The 14,008-nt window shown below is 40.9% G+C and overlaps 1 protein-coding gene and 1 long non-coding RNA gene across 3 annotated transcripts in view; both read right to left on the bottom strand.

Moving 5' to 3' along the window:
- LOC124297648 (potassium voltage-gated channel subfamily H member 8) overlaps positions 1-8,718 on the bottom strand; it is an 83,322-nt gene extending 74,604 nt beyond the window's left edge. Inside the window, exon 1 of one of the 2 annotated variants that reach the window (XM_046748898.1) lies at positions 8,135-8,718. The gene's annotated coding sequence lies outside the window, so the exon portion shown is untranslated. The remainder of the gene's footprint in view (positions 1-8,134) is intronic. The other variant, XM_046748900.1, reaches the window with a different exon arrangement.
- A 941-nt stretch (positions 8,719-9,659) lies between these two features.
- LOC124297649 (uncharacterized) lies at positions 9,660-12,809 on the bottom strand. Its single transcript, XR_006906650.1, has 5 exons — positions 12,579-12,809; positions 11,613-11,739; positions 11,297-11,423; positions 10,939-11,024; positions 9,660-10,757 (listed from the first exon to the last, which is right to left on the bottom strand). It is a non-coding gene; the product is annotated as an uncharacterized LOC124297649 (long non-coding RNA).
- Positions 12,810-14,008: the final 1,199 nt, after the last annotated feature.

The following is a 14,008-nucleotide window of genomic DNA, read 5'->3' on the forward strand; positions in this document are numbered from 1 at the left end:
TGTATGCCGACCACGAGCTTCTGCTCTCCGTTTGACGTGGATGAAAAGTAAAGCAAAGCAAAGTGATTACAAACCGTGAAAACGCAAAGGCTCGAGGGGTTGGTTTTTAGGTACAGGGCGTACTGATGATGTAGGAATACGGCGCTTTTCCGCCGCTCTAAAATATTCCTCTCATTTATTGTCTGTTGTATAAATCTAACCGGCTCGGCGTGTACCGCAAAAAAGAAGCATGTAAAAATAACGTGTGTATGCTGACATGAGATGTGAGCTCATTTACATTCGAGCTTCGTCGCGATTCGCGCGGTCACAGAGAGAGTGCATTTTCCTTTGCGAAATCCGTCTCGAGTTCATCCCGTTAACCCACGAGTCGTTTCAAGAAGGTTGAAAAGTTTCATTTCCTCCATTTCGCCGAAGTGGAAAAACTTTTCCACGTTATTTCTCAACGAAAAATCTAAAAGCGACTCTTGGAAGTATCTTCGTAAGGTGTATACAATATTATATATATACATATTGGATATCAGCTACAGCACCGCTTTTATCGTCCTGAGAAGTCCACTACATAAGTCATCTCCCCGTCGATGGTGTCAACGTTCGTTTGAATTAGCGACGATATGCCAATATACTCAAAGCTTTGGAAGTTCGGTAGGCGGGTACACCGTCGTCTTAGCATCGCAACGAGACCCAGATTCAATTTAATAAATTAATGCAATATATAGATATAATGTAGAACAATGTAATGGGTGTGCATTACACCTTAATCGGATTTTGGGGGTACGTGGATAACCGCGAACGACGATCAAGGGATTCGTAACGGCAGCCATTTTGGAGGGACTGATCCGAAGCATCGCGAATCTGCCCGCGGATTTTCATTCCCTTTTTCCCAACGACAGGAGTAATTTTTTTCTCCTCTTTTTAAACCTCTCTTATTCCGCTTGGAAATCGATAAAGAAAACCGTACTCCGCGAGTCACAATGAAAAAATCTTGCTTTGTTTAATCGTCGAATGGAATCCGGGATGCGATGGACTTGTTTCTGTCCCACGCAATGCGAGAGCAACGGCTTCACTTGGCAAAAAGAGGAAACTGAAAACACTAAACTACCTCGGATTAAGCTTGACTTGTAGAATCCGGAGAAAAGATACCGATAACACGGCATCTGTACACCTTAATATATTTCGTGACGACATTTGCAGGCTAATTTAACTGCCAAGCGCACATCCGTTGCGGGGTACCGCGATAAAATGTGCTATACAATGCCATGTGAAAAAGACTTGTGTTTAGCTTGTACCCTAAGGTGGCTTATCTACCATCGTCAAGCAGGTTGGGGGAGGATGGATGTTAACAGGGATACAGCCGGAAATACACCCTCACCTTTGCAAGATTATTTACTTTTTTAAATACAGTTTAACAAATAGACAAGGAGCAGGATTTAAGGGAAAAAAGTTTAACTCTCAGGCTACTTCGTGGAATAAATACCTACTGAAGAAAAACAACCCATCTCCTCAGCGGATTAAAAAATTAAATGGCTGCTAAGATAGACAGAACAATCAAGGTGGAAATAAATAGAGCGGAACTCTCGATTTTTTACATTGCAAATGTCGCAAGTATGGCAGGCATAAGTTGATGGTAATTTTACAGTCTAGATTTCGGTATATCATCGTTTGTGTATTTTTGTTTGTTTGGTGTAGCAAATGGATAGCTTTTTCGACAGGAAAATTCCGCGACGATCTTTCTCATGCGAAAACTCTTTGAATGTATTTTCCGGGTTTCAAGAGATGCAAAAGTTGATTTCTTTCCAAGACTAATGGAATTGGCTTCGTTTCCGGGAGCTTTAGAAATTGGATGATGAATCTTCACTGAAACTGGACAACGAGCGATATCCATGACTTATGTTATTAGGTGTTGGAATTAATTCGTAACATCTCACACATCTGTTGACATGAAAAAAATGCCACTAATTAATTCCAGCACCTAATACAACGACGAAAGATTGAAACTATGTACCCATTGAACTCTCCCCCAGATCAAACGAACTCTCCCATTTTCCGGAGATAGGATTTCGTTCGATTTCTCAAGTTTGCACCTTTCCCTGTATCAATTGAAGTCTGAAGTGGTCTCAATTAATTGACGAGTTTCTCGGTATGAGATGGACTCGGAGTGCTTCCTCTAACCAAGCACTCTCAAAAGCTCCTAGGATTCCCCTACAGAGTGTGTGTGTGTGTGTGTGTGTTTACCAAGAGCGAATAGCACCAAGTAGAAGAACAATAGAAGAACGCACGGGATAAATTTCTCTGAGATAAAATCACCGAGATAAATCGCAACTCCTTTTCTTGTAGGGACAACCGGGGGATGAGAGCGGAAAGGTCGGATCTGAAATAACTCTAATGTCGGTGGAGTGCAGCTGCCACTGGGATTGCCGTAATGACTTTTTATCTAAACTGGTTGCAATATAAATGGAAAGGAAGAAGGAGGAGCGCAGAAGAGTTCCGATGAAAGTCGATAACGGCGAATATTTCAACATTCGAGGGTATTTCCCATCTGCAGTTTGAATAGCGGACCGTAAAATTATGCGCGTAACACAAATTTCAATATGCCAGCGAACTTTCCTCACTTCGGCAAATGCGATCATCGATTCTCCCGCTTGTTTGCTAATCACACGAATCGCTAGAATTCCGGCCTTCTAGCTTTATAATTTCGCGAGGATGATCAAACACGCGATTATTAGTATGTAATTGATTCCAGTGTTGTTTGTTATTCGGCTTCGTTGGATACGATTTACCACAAATTAATTTGCATTATCGCCAACAGCTTGCGCTTAACTAAATTGTATTCAAAAGCATAAGTTCACTTTATGGTATACAAAGTCTGAATATAATTCATCATCATTAATTACAGCGACGCAACCTTTTCGAATTATGTAAGATATTGGGAAATTGGAAATTTTCAAGACTCATCGTTTTCATGCATGGTTGCCGAGTTTTTGATTGGTACAGAAATTTGTCGGTACATTCTGTCGTTGCTTTTAATTGCATAATAATCGTGATATGTGTTGTATTTTACATACCGAAGAGCGGCGAACCAATTACTGTGATAAATGAAATTTCATAATACGTAGTCAAGAGTTTTACGAAAGCCAGAAACTCGTTTTCCTTCTCCTCGAGCATTACAATGAAAGCGGGGGGTTCCTTACAGCGGTTTTAATTGTTTTCCGGCGCCACAGCTCTGATGTCGGAGTACTTTTCAGTTGTCCGTGCATCGCGTTGAAGCCTCCGTAAATCGAAAGATAACCGAGTCTTCCCAAGCTGAAATTCAACCCCGTATAGAGGAAGTTGCGGAAAAGCGATAAGAGCGGAACTCGGCTGCACGCGGGTCGAATGCCGCAGCAACGATTTGCAATATTCTTCCGGGTTCGTTAAATCGGCTGCACGACGCTTGCGATTCTTATCGGTGGCGTTGCCCCGGTTTGACCCGATACCGGTGCCCCAGTCACGATCAGCTACGCCTGCAGAAGCCGGGGAAAACTGTGCCGCAATGCTGCGACGTGTCGTGCCGTGTCGTGTCGTGACGTGCGCCTGTACACTTTCATAGAATCCGTGCATAGATGCATTCCACACCTACGTAGACGCCGTCAGGTAACGTCGACGCGTGGACTCTCGCCCCGGAAGGTTCGAGACTCGCGGGGGTGGACGACTTATCGACCTGCAAAAGTTGTAGCGGGTGGATTGCAGCCCCGACCCGACGCGACGCCTCGGCCTGGTACGCAGCTCTCTTAGTAGTAGACATCGCTTTTTAATGAGACTCCATTCACCTTCTGTCATCCTTCTTATTCTCATTTCTACAATGCCGCTTCGTCTTGTTCCAATTCTCTCCGCCCCTCCTCCTCTCTGCCCCCCTCTTTCGCCAAACCCGCGAGAAGGAGGAGAAGGAGGAGGGGGAGGAGGATCGATTCACGCATATTTCGGCGGCCAAACTTTCCACAAGGTACATACCTCGAACCTCGAGACTCCACAGAGTCAATTGATTCCATCGATAGCGAATTCTCGTTGAATGATCGTTGCGTGACTCGATTTTTGGAGTTGAACGTACGGTATGCGACGATTGGGACGAACTTTTTTTTTTTTTTTTTGCCCAAATTTCAATCGCGATGCTCGTGCTTTCTTAATTTAGGGGTCGTTTGGTCGGTCCGGGAACTCTGCGATGCCGAGCAACCTCCGGGGCATGAGATAATACGTAAGGCGTAAGCCCGCGGGGAATTCGGAATGTCAACCACATGTTCTCAAATTTCAGGAATATTTGATCGCGCGTGAGGATTGCACGAATGCATAATTATAATAACGTCGGGCTCGAGGCACGGGAACTGGAAACCATGATGAAACAAATTATCGAACTTCGTAACGGGGGCATTTTCACCTAAGGCAATGATAGTCACCCATGCGGGAGATGAGATTGCTCTATTCTAGCTGGGACGCGTTAATTTTCGTTCACGAATCCACAGGCATCGATGAGACTTTTTCGTCAATTGTTTGGTCCACGTGAATTTGGGTTTACTCGTCATTCGCTGGGTTTCTAAGATCCAGAGTCAAAATTGAGGGCAGAACTTGTGTGGTTTTTGGAAGGATTTTCCAAGCACGTTAATCGGAAAACGATTAGATATTTATGCATAAAGAGGGTGTGGTATAATTTGCATGAAAACCGGGAGATAGAAGAGACCGCGAGATCTTTTCAAACGAGCATTATTTCATTATTTCTAGATTTGTTTACCGAAATTTGCGTAAACCGAAGTGATTGATGCGCGGAGTGCGTGAGACTGAACCGTCAATCATTTTTATGTCTAACATAAACCAAAGCCCGAAGAAAGAATATTCACATTTTTACTTTATTCTTCGGTGCAGATCAACCCGTGCTCGTAGTAATATGGGTAACCTGAATAACCACTGATCGGTAATCAAGATTATGCGCCCGGTCGGGGTAAAAAGTTTTCCAAGTATAAATCAAGCGCGTATTATGAGAACATAATTCGACGATTCCTAGGTACAACATACGTATAATATAAGTATCCAGTTGAACATTTTTCCGAAGAATCCGAGGAGAGGAATTTTCCTTCACAAGTCTGGAAAGAATTTTTTCATATAGTCATAAAAATGCAAAGGATCTATCGCAGAGAATTTCCATGCATATTTTCGCTGCCGTGTTACAAAGTCTCAATTCGAGTTCATTGCTGGTATAAAATACTTTACCGAATGATCCGCAGAGAATTCCTCGAGCAATAATTTTTCAAGTAATAATTTCGGCCAGATTATATCCAAAGTTGGACAACAGATACCGAAACTCATATAACGCAACGTCTTGGACGGTGAAGTTTCACAGCTGCAGGAAAAGGGATTTTCTCTGGGTCCGATCAGCGCCCGCCGCGTGCTCAAAATCGCAAACAGCGACGACAAGGCAGCTATTGAATCCTGGCCAACGTACGGCTGGCGCTGAAAAACCTGACCAACGTCGAACGGGGTAACCCACAACCACGAGGGCGAGGGTAACGACCCCCAAGAGGGATCGATGTATCTCCGCCCGGCACCACCTGGCTGCACCAGACCGCGGGTGCCCGGCCTATCGCTGGATGGATTCTCACGTGCTTGTTCCACTTTCGGGTTTCATATTTTGCCGCCTGGTTCGGAAAATTACCGTCTGAATTCTGACGTCCGTATTTCTTTGACACATGATTTATAGACCTACAGCTGCGATGTCAAACCCCGAGCCCTGTAATATCGTTTCGGTTATGCGTGGTTAATTTCTATATATAGACAATGGGAGTTATAAAATGACTGTTATTTTCTTTGACGAGGTATCCAGCGACCGTATCTATTCAGTGGAAAATGGAAATCATTTCTGTGGGTTTAAACAAGGATTTCTCGATCCCCGAGGAATAACCCATGCAGAAGTTGCCCATCTGCGCCCCGTTATATTGACCTGTTTAGTTTATCGACAGGTTATTGTCTTAGGGATGCCGGAATTAAACCCTAACCCGACTCTGATCAGACCCTTGCCGAATAAGCTTGGAATGTGATGGACTTGATATAACTATACAGGAACTCAACTGTAACCCGGTTGTCCTAGCTCAATTTGATTGACGTGAAAAATTTAACGATGTATCTCTAGGTTTTCCGGAATAAAAATTATGATTAATCCGCAACGTATTACATTTAGACTTCTCACGTTGGCTAACACACTCACTGCTCCGTGGATATTATAGATAAATAAAAAGTGACAATAATTGAGTGCCATTTAATCTCGAGTTGTAGTAAAACGTGACGATGCAGAAATTTTGAATCTTTTAAAAAGTCAAGTGTACCTTGGAGCAGATTGAATATTACCAAGGTATTATAAATTCCAGAAACAATGCCTATTTCTGTAATATTTACAATTATATATGTATATTATTATAATGAGCTGATTTTCTTTGCCGAAAATTATCATTTGCGCAAATAGTCGCGAACGATTACGGCTGAAATACTTCAAAACTCGGATAAAGGTATTTTGAAGCCATATTAAAAATATCGCATTTTCAATGCGATTCTCGGGCTTACACGCTGAAGGTGCGATATGATTGAGTGAAAATTGATCAGGTGATATCGATTGCATTTTATTTTAAACGAGTTTATTAGGCACCCATACCTCCATGTATGCTAATGTACGCACAACACGCACATGGTTAGTTTTGTTACGCAACACCTGTAATGTGTATCAAATTCTACACTTTGCGCCACGGGGTAGCTTGTGACGCACTAGTCATTTTTTATTTCACGTTGTATCGCGATGATGCATGGATTGTATTTTGAAAAAAGTTTTTTCAGATCGAGTTAACTCAAGCAATTTCAGACTACAGTTGATTTGTTCAAAGGAAATTCGACAATATACAATCGAAAATATTGTCCTGTGAAATTCCGTCAATTTATTTAGATGTGCTGAATTCTTAAAACAAACGGTTCGGTAGCGTTAATGTCAAGCTTGATTACTTTCTTTATACCAATTATACCGCATGCGTTGCCTGAAGATTGGTTAATACAGCCAGACGTGGTTATTCTTTTCAAGCAAGCAAGAGGGTACGACGGATCCGGGGGTTATGAAGTGCCCTACTATTACCGACTCGTTCGTGGTGCCAGTAACGTTAATCAAATCGGTAATGGTAGGAAACTTTTGTACCGAAGCTCCGCTTCATAGCGAGCTTGAAACTGTCCCATTTAGCTGACTATTTAGCCTATTTAGTAATGTTTAGTCAACGATACATGCAAGCCCTGGATGAAGAGAAACCTGAGAGAGCCTATGCTCGTGTTTGTTGTGTCCCCAATTTCGTAGCGCTCTCTTGTTTGGAATAGGTTTTTAGAACTAATTTTCGACGTAACTGGATGGTAAGAGCCGTTCGATTACCGACTCGTACTCTGTCGTACTTATTCGTCACGCTAGCGGTGGATAATACAGAGCACGCTTACCATAACGAAATGCCGGTGTAGTGGTTAAAATAAAACAAATCGGACACATCAACTGTTGTTGTGTTGTGGCACGAATAAAGAAATAAAAAAACTTTATTGCTCAACATTCACTGCAAAACATTGTTTAACTTCTATATGTGCATCTCTACTCAAGGCGGAATCTGATTTTACTCGACGAATAAAATAATCGCACCAGTGTCGTTGACTGAAGACATACCTATATGGGTGGTTAACCCTGAGCTAATCTTTCTTCTGGCTGTGGATCCAGTGGTAATTCTATTGCTTTGCACTAATCGACCCATCTTACAAGATCTCAATGTTAAATTGAGTCGGGATAACAGAATTCTGTAATTTCCCCCTGCCCTTCAGCTCTCCTCTAACCTTCGTTTTGCCGGCGGGATATGGATATTCAGTTAACAGAAAATCAATCCGAAAGCGGTAATCAAAGTCTACTTGCGGGCTACGGTCGGTTTGATATCCAATTATTTCAATACGCTACTTTCTTAACGGTTCAATTGATTTGATATCCAAATTCAATACCCTGCACCCAGCATGTCGTCTCAAAGAATGATCAGTTTCAAAGGGAATTTCCCAAAATGTCATTTCAGCGGAATTGAAACAAGTTTGTGAATGGAAAAAATGGAATACATACCATGCGTTTTCGTGGATGTGCATCAGGGGACTCCTATTTATAGGCAATTCAAGGTACAAGACGACTCTGGTCATTTTCAAGTTTCGAATCAGCCGCGTGCTAAGAAGCATGAAAAATTGCTGATCAGGGAAATATTTCACCCCAAAAAAAGATACTCTGCCAAGCCGCCAGAAGTGAGATAATTCTCCGATCAGTAATTTTACACATTTCCATTCAATTTTAGCAGGATTTATGAAGGCTTTACTGACGATTCCGGAATCATGACAGAAATCGCTTCGGATGTTAATAAAAAAAGTTTCGATGGCAATACAAAAGATTTGATTAGCTGGAACAGACAAAAGATTTGATTAGCTGTAATCGACACAAGGTTTGGTTAGCTGAAACAGATGGAAGATTTGATTAGCTAAAACAGACGAAGTTACGAATAGCACAATGGCAAAATTGTGTGCACCGACAATGTCGAGTCGAACACCAAGGTTCACGAAAGCAGTTTTCTGCTCCATCATTTCTATGATTGAAGAAAAAGTCATACATTTTTGGAATCAAAATCTATTTTCTACCTAGAATTATTAAAATAAATATTTTGTTCGAGCGAAGACTCAATATTTGTCGGTAATCTCGAATAAAAAAAATATCCCGTTGCCCTGAAACAAAAGACAAGACAATCAGTAAAAAAATACATTTGTACAGCTCATTGTCATATATGTTTTATAAGTACTTACGACAAGATTCTTCAATATCACTATACACTCCGCGATTTATATCCTCGTCAATCGTTCGCTGACTTGCAAATGCCACGCTTTCTCTCAGAAGCAAAAGGTATCGAGTCAACGCGCAAAAGGTGCGGTCAATTTAGACTCGAAAATTCAGTTAGTAAAAAAATTGATTGGAAAGCTGAAGACTTAAAACATGGAGAGTGCTTGACATTTTCATATACCGTTTGCGAAATTGCTAAGCAAGAAATGCGATCGATCGATTCGGATTTTGAGGGTGGCGACAACTTTGATAAAATATAATTTCTCGATTTTTCCCGACCAAATATTCAGAATTCTCTGACTTTTCCCGATGGATAAAACTCCCCGACTATTCCCGGTTTTCCCGGTCTGTCGCCATCCTGTTTATCAATCGTCGCGCAAAAGGCGCGTCCGATTCCTGTGATTAATCTACGCGCAAAAAGGCGCGACCGATTAACTTGTCAAAAAACCTTAAGTATCTAGGACTTGTCGCAAAATTCTGTAGAAACCCAATCCGCATCTGCGTCTTTTTGAATCCGACACATTGCGATGCGAATTGTTGTTCTGAGATGCGAGTCAAGTCCGGGAGGAAGGTTGGAGGACATGCATTATTGTGTGGCGTGACGGTCGGTGGTCCTCTTCGACGCGAAGTCTTCGGGCTCAGCATTTCTCCCCATCCAGCGTACCACGGAACGCGATAGATGGTTCAGAGATGCGTTTTGCCCATTCAGACGATCACAGAAATCAGTTGAATAAAATAATTACCGATAATGACCAAATAATCGAATTGAATAACAACTGCAAAATGATAGCAGAGCGACAAGAAATGGGAAATTGAACCACGTTGGAATTTAAAAGCTCAGTAATAGTTCGAAGACTCTTATACTCGAGTATTTTACGTGTTTCTGAAAAAAAATCACTGTGATCATTTGACGCTGTGGGTTACAAAAGTTAGTAACATCGCGGCACATCGCGACCTTCCTACCCTCGCCTGATTACCAACGGAACAACCCAACGGAAATCGTGAAAAGAGATTCACACGCACATCTGCATCAAACTCGCGACGGATCCCACAACGACCACCTACCTACCCGATTACCTATATTCGCTCTAAACGATTATCCAATCTTTCCAACACACATCATTCTTCCTCATTTGCGCCGTGGTCACTGTGACTTACTTTTTCATTGGTTACCTGTGGGGAGCAAAATGTTTTTGTACCATAGTCAGCGAAAATAGTATTTTATTAACCGCTTGCTGACTATCGGTACATCAACCTTTTGTAAGATGGATTAAAAACATCCTGTATGCTAATTAGCATTTTTCTAAGCGAGCTAAGCCTGTTGTTATTCGATAGCTGCTGAGTACTAAGAAATCGAAAATGATTCAAGATATATCATGCAATTTAATTAGGTTACATTCTGCCAGACTTTGAATTGCTATCGATTAAACAATTGTTGGAATATGTTTAAACCTCAGGTATATCCACCACTTAAACGACATCATGAGAAAATTCAAACATAGGTAGGTAATTATATCGGTACAAGCTAAACACAGTTGGTTTTCGCGAATGCTGAGTAAGTGATGGTGACCTGTCGCGATGCTCATTCCACTTTTAGCAACGTGCAAAATTTCTAACTTTGAATGACTATGGTAAAATAATTCAACTGCAACATAAATAGAAATCGATCTAACTTAAAGTCAAGCACCGTTGCGATCATGAATGAGCCTATCCATGAAGCTAAGATATCGAAGATTTGTGTAACAATTGTTACCGCCACGCCACGTTATGGAGGAGTCCCAGGGAAATACACCAGTAACCCAAACGCATGCAAACTCACCAACGTTGCTGAGTAATGGAGAAGTTACTCGGATGTCTCTGCTTAGCTCTGAAAAAGCGGAAAAGAAAGCTCGAATTAATTTAGCAAACTGGATTTTCAGTTCTCAGATGAATTATTACTGTTGTCTACTTCCATATTTTTTCACCACAAGTTACGCAATGACAAAAATTAGGTATCAAATGTACCACACATTGAATTATTAAGCAATGATTAAAATAAGTTTTCTTACCTCCTTCGGGCTGCTCCACACTTTACATGTATAGCATGATGTTGCCGTAGCATCTCAGTTTGTATGGTGGTGACACACTTTTCATACTACAATAAGAATGTAAATAAATATTACTCGCACAATGTAATTGGATCAGATTTCATGTCACTACAGACCATTTGCGCCAAAATAAGTTATTTGCACGATATTTCAGTGGTTTCTGATTGATTTATAAATGAAGTGCTGAAATTAATACCAGAGGAGTAATAAAATACGCACAGATATTGAATAAATACGTAATAAAATTAGTGAGCAGCTACCATCTAAAATCATTTCCAATCAAAAGGGACATGATAATTAAAATTCATGTTGAATTTACCTTTTAGTTTTATTCACTGCATGGCGGGTGGTTTAATTTTCAGTTTGTTGTCAGAGATCGATTGATTGGGTTACGTCATTCAGATCATCGCTAAATGTGGTTGATAGTGCTGCAATACGTTGTATCCCTGTTAACAGGTACAAAATAACATTTTATAAGTACTTGTTTTGCATAATTAATATACATGACGTTGAAAAATTACTGTTGTTTTTAAATATAATGAAGGACTCAAAACGAATCAATTTCAACTAATTGATAAAGTTCTCAGATTGAAAGTCGTCCAAAGGCATAATCAAGAATAATCTTAAATGTGTACCTGTTTTCTAGTCTTTCATAAAATTGTGACCTGCTAAACTTCTGCATTTTGTTTTCCAACATATATTACTTCGAGTCACTTAATGCGGATACTCATTAACCTCGATCATTCTTGCAGTAGTTCAATTCTGTAATCAGGTAAAAGAACAACATTTTGTTAATATTTGATCTATTTCAAGAGCCGTATACTCAATTTTTAAACATATGCAATTTTGGTTTATAAGTATTGTATTATATTCCAAGCTTTGGAAAATCTTATTGGTTACATTAATAAATGAGAAATGATTAGGATTGTTTTATCTTTTATATCTATTCAGTGACGTCTACCAAGATTTATAGAGAGGGCCATTCAATTCAGGTAATATCTGATGCCAATCAACGCTATTGCAGTTTGTTTCTGCAATCAGGTGAGCTAACAAAATATGCATACATGATAGGTATGAGGAATCATTAACAGTTGACGATCTGGATTCACTCGAAATTTCGAAACGATTAATAACGCCGTGTTGCATTAACTTTTGTTAAAATGTAATAAAGGATTACCAAATCGAGAATCTTTCTTGTGCAATCGCTTACAGCTTGTTGTCACGTAAGAAACAACGCCAAAATCAACCACGTAATAATATTATCATTTCCCAAACGTGTGTCCACGTGAGAGATGCAACTCGCACGAAGGTCACTTTCCGCGAGGCCCGTTTTTCCAGAATGTTAGAAAGAAAACTGAAGTCTAAAAATTTGCAGCGTAATAATTACACTCGATTCCAAGTCCATTCGAACTTTTCGTGTTGTATTTGGCTGCCTAAACAGACTCATCGTCAGTTAAACTTGCTAACAATGCAACTACGCACTTAACGAAAGTCAACCGCACAAACAATAACAAACGACACCCGACACAGCGACTCGAGAATCGAAATCGCTAGAAGCTGAAGTTGCACCAAAGAATGAAAATTTTATACACGAAACTCACCTTCGATGTCCCCGGCTGTTTTCATTTCAGTAACTCGGTTCTTCTGCCGGCAATACGCTGCATGCCGTTTGTATATTATCCACAGCGAGTTTCACGTGGGAATGCACTGATCGAATAACGTTACACAGCCTTTTTTTTAACCATAAAATATTAGTGTTTGGCCATGTCCCAAATAGTCGAAGCCTGTCCATGAGGATTTGAATTCTTGACTTACGGCTTACGTGACTTCGCTACGGCTGCTCGGGAGCGACTGACTTCACGCTGCGCTCAGAAGCAATTCTCGACCGGTCGGAAATGCCATGCAAGTTGCGCACCATGCGGTCAAATATTCGAAAAATTGCCCTTGCACGTGGCATTAGGCGTCGAATGGGATTTTCTGGTAACTTTCAACCGAATAAAATACGTTGATCGGAAATATATTCAGACATTCCTGGGGGTCCAATCAGTGTAAAGAGATTCCTGCAAAATGATTTGAAGCGAAAGGTTTCAGAGTTCTGCAAATCGGAAACAAAAAAAGGCTGGTTAACCCCATTGGACTTTTTCAGTTGAAATTTGGCCGCTTTTGAAAAATACTTAGATCAGTTCTTTGATGCACTATATCGAAGTAATTTTGGGAGAGGAATCGATTACGCGCAGTCCTAATTAAATACACCATCAGCTACTGCGTCTCGTTTCCTCATTTTGTCCATCTCTTCACACTCCCAATTAACAATCTCAGATTTTTAAATCTTCGAATAAAAATGTTATTGAGATGCACTAACATAACTACGTGATTTTCGACGCGCGGCGTTTTGCTGTTGCGTCGTGCCCATTTTCATGAGCGTCTTTCAGCTGCCAACGTCTTACGATTAGCGCTGCCGTGTCACTGATCTTGTTATTGTAGAGATCAGTGTGCCGTGTCAAGTTGTCGTCGCGTCAATTTGACGTCCGCGAAAATCCGGCCTGACGCTGCACGATCCTAGGAAACAAAACTCGACCGATAAGATGTTTAGAGAGTCGCCGTAGCAAACAGTGTCAGGGGTAGACTAAATTCTCTGACGACTTTTTGCCGCATAGAATTTGCGTAAAAATAGGTGAAAATCAAAAAAAAACCTCAGCCCTTCTTTTCACAATGTTTGATCACAGATTCGAAACTCATATAAGTTATCGTTAACATGTCTGTACATCCCGCTATACCATGCATGTAGATTTGCAGATACTGCTATTTGGATGTGTAGCTTTCATAATAGTATCTTGCGAATTTTGCATAGCCTGGTGACTTTTCGCAATCTCGCCGACACATTGTCGACGACATTTGTTGTTACTAATCCTTACGATCCAGCTACGCGACATTTATGCGTGCAGCTAATGGTGCAGGAAACATGTTTGTAGGGTTGCCTTTACACGCCGCGTCAGGCGTTAATTTGAATCTCGGAAACCACTCAACTCAG

This window comes from Neodiprion virginianus, chromosome 2, assembly GCF_021901495.1.
Source record: "Neodiprion virginianus isolate iyNeoVirg1 chromosome 2, iyNeoVirg1.1, whole genome shotgun sequence".
NCBI classification, from domain to species: domain Eukaryota; kingdom Metazoa; phylum Arthropoda; class Insecta; order Hymenoptera; family Diprionidae; genus Neodiprion; species Neodiprion virginianus.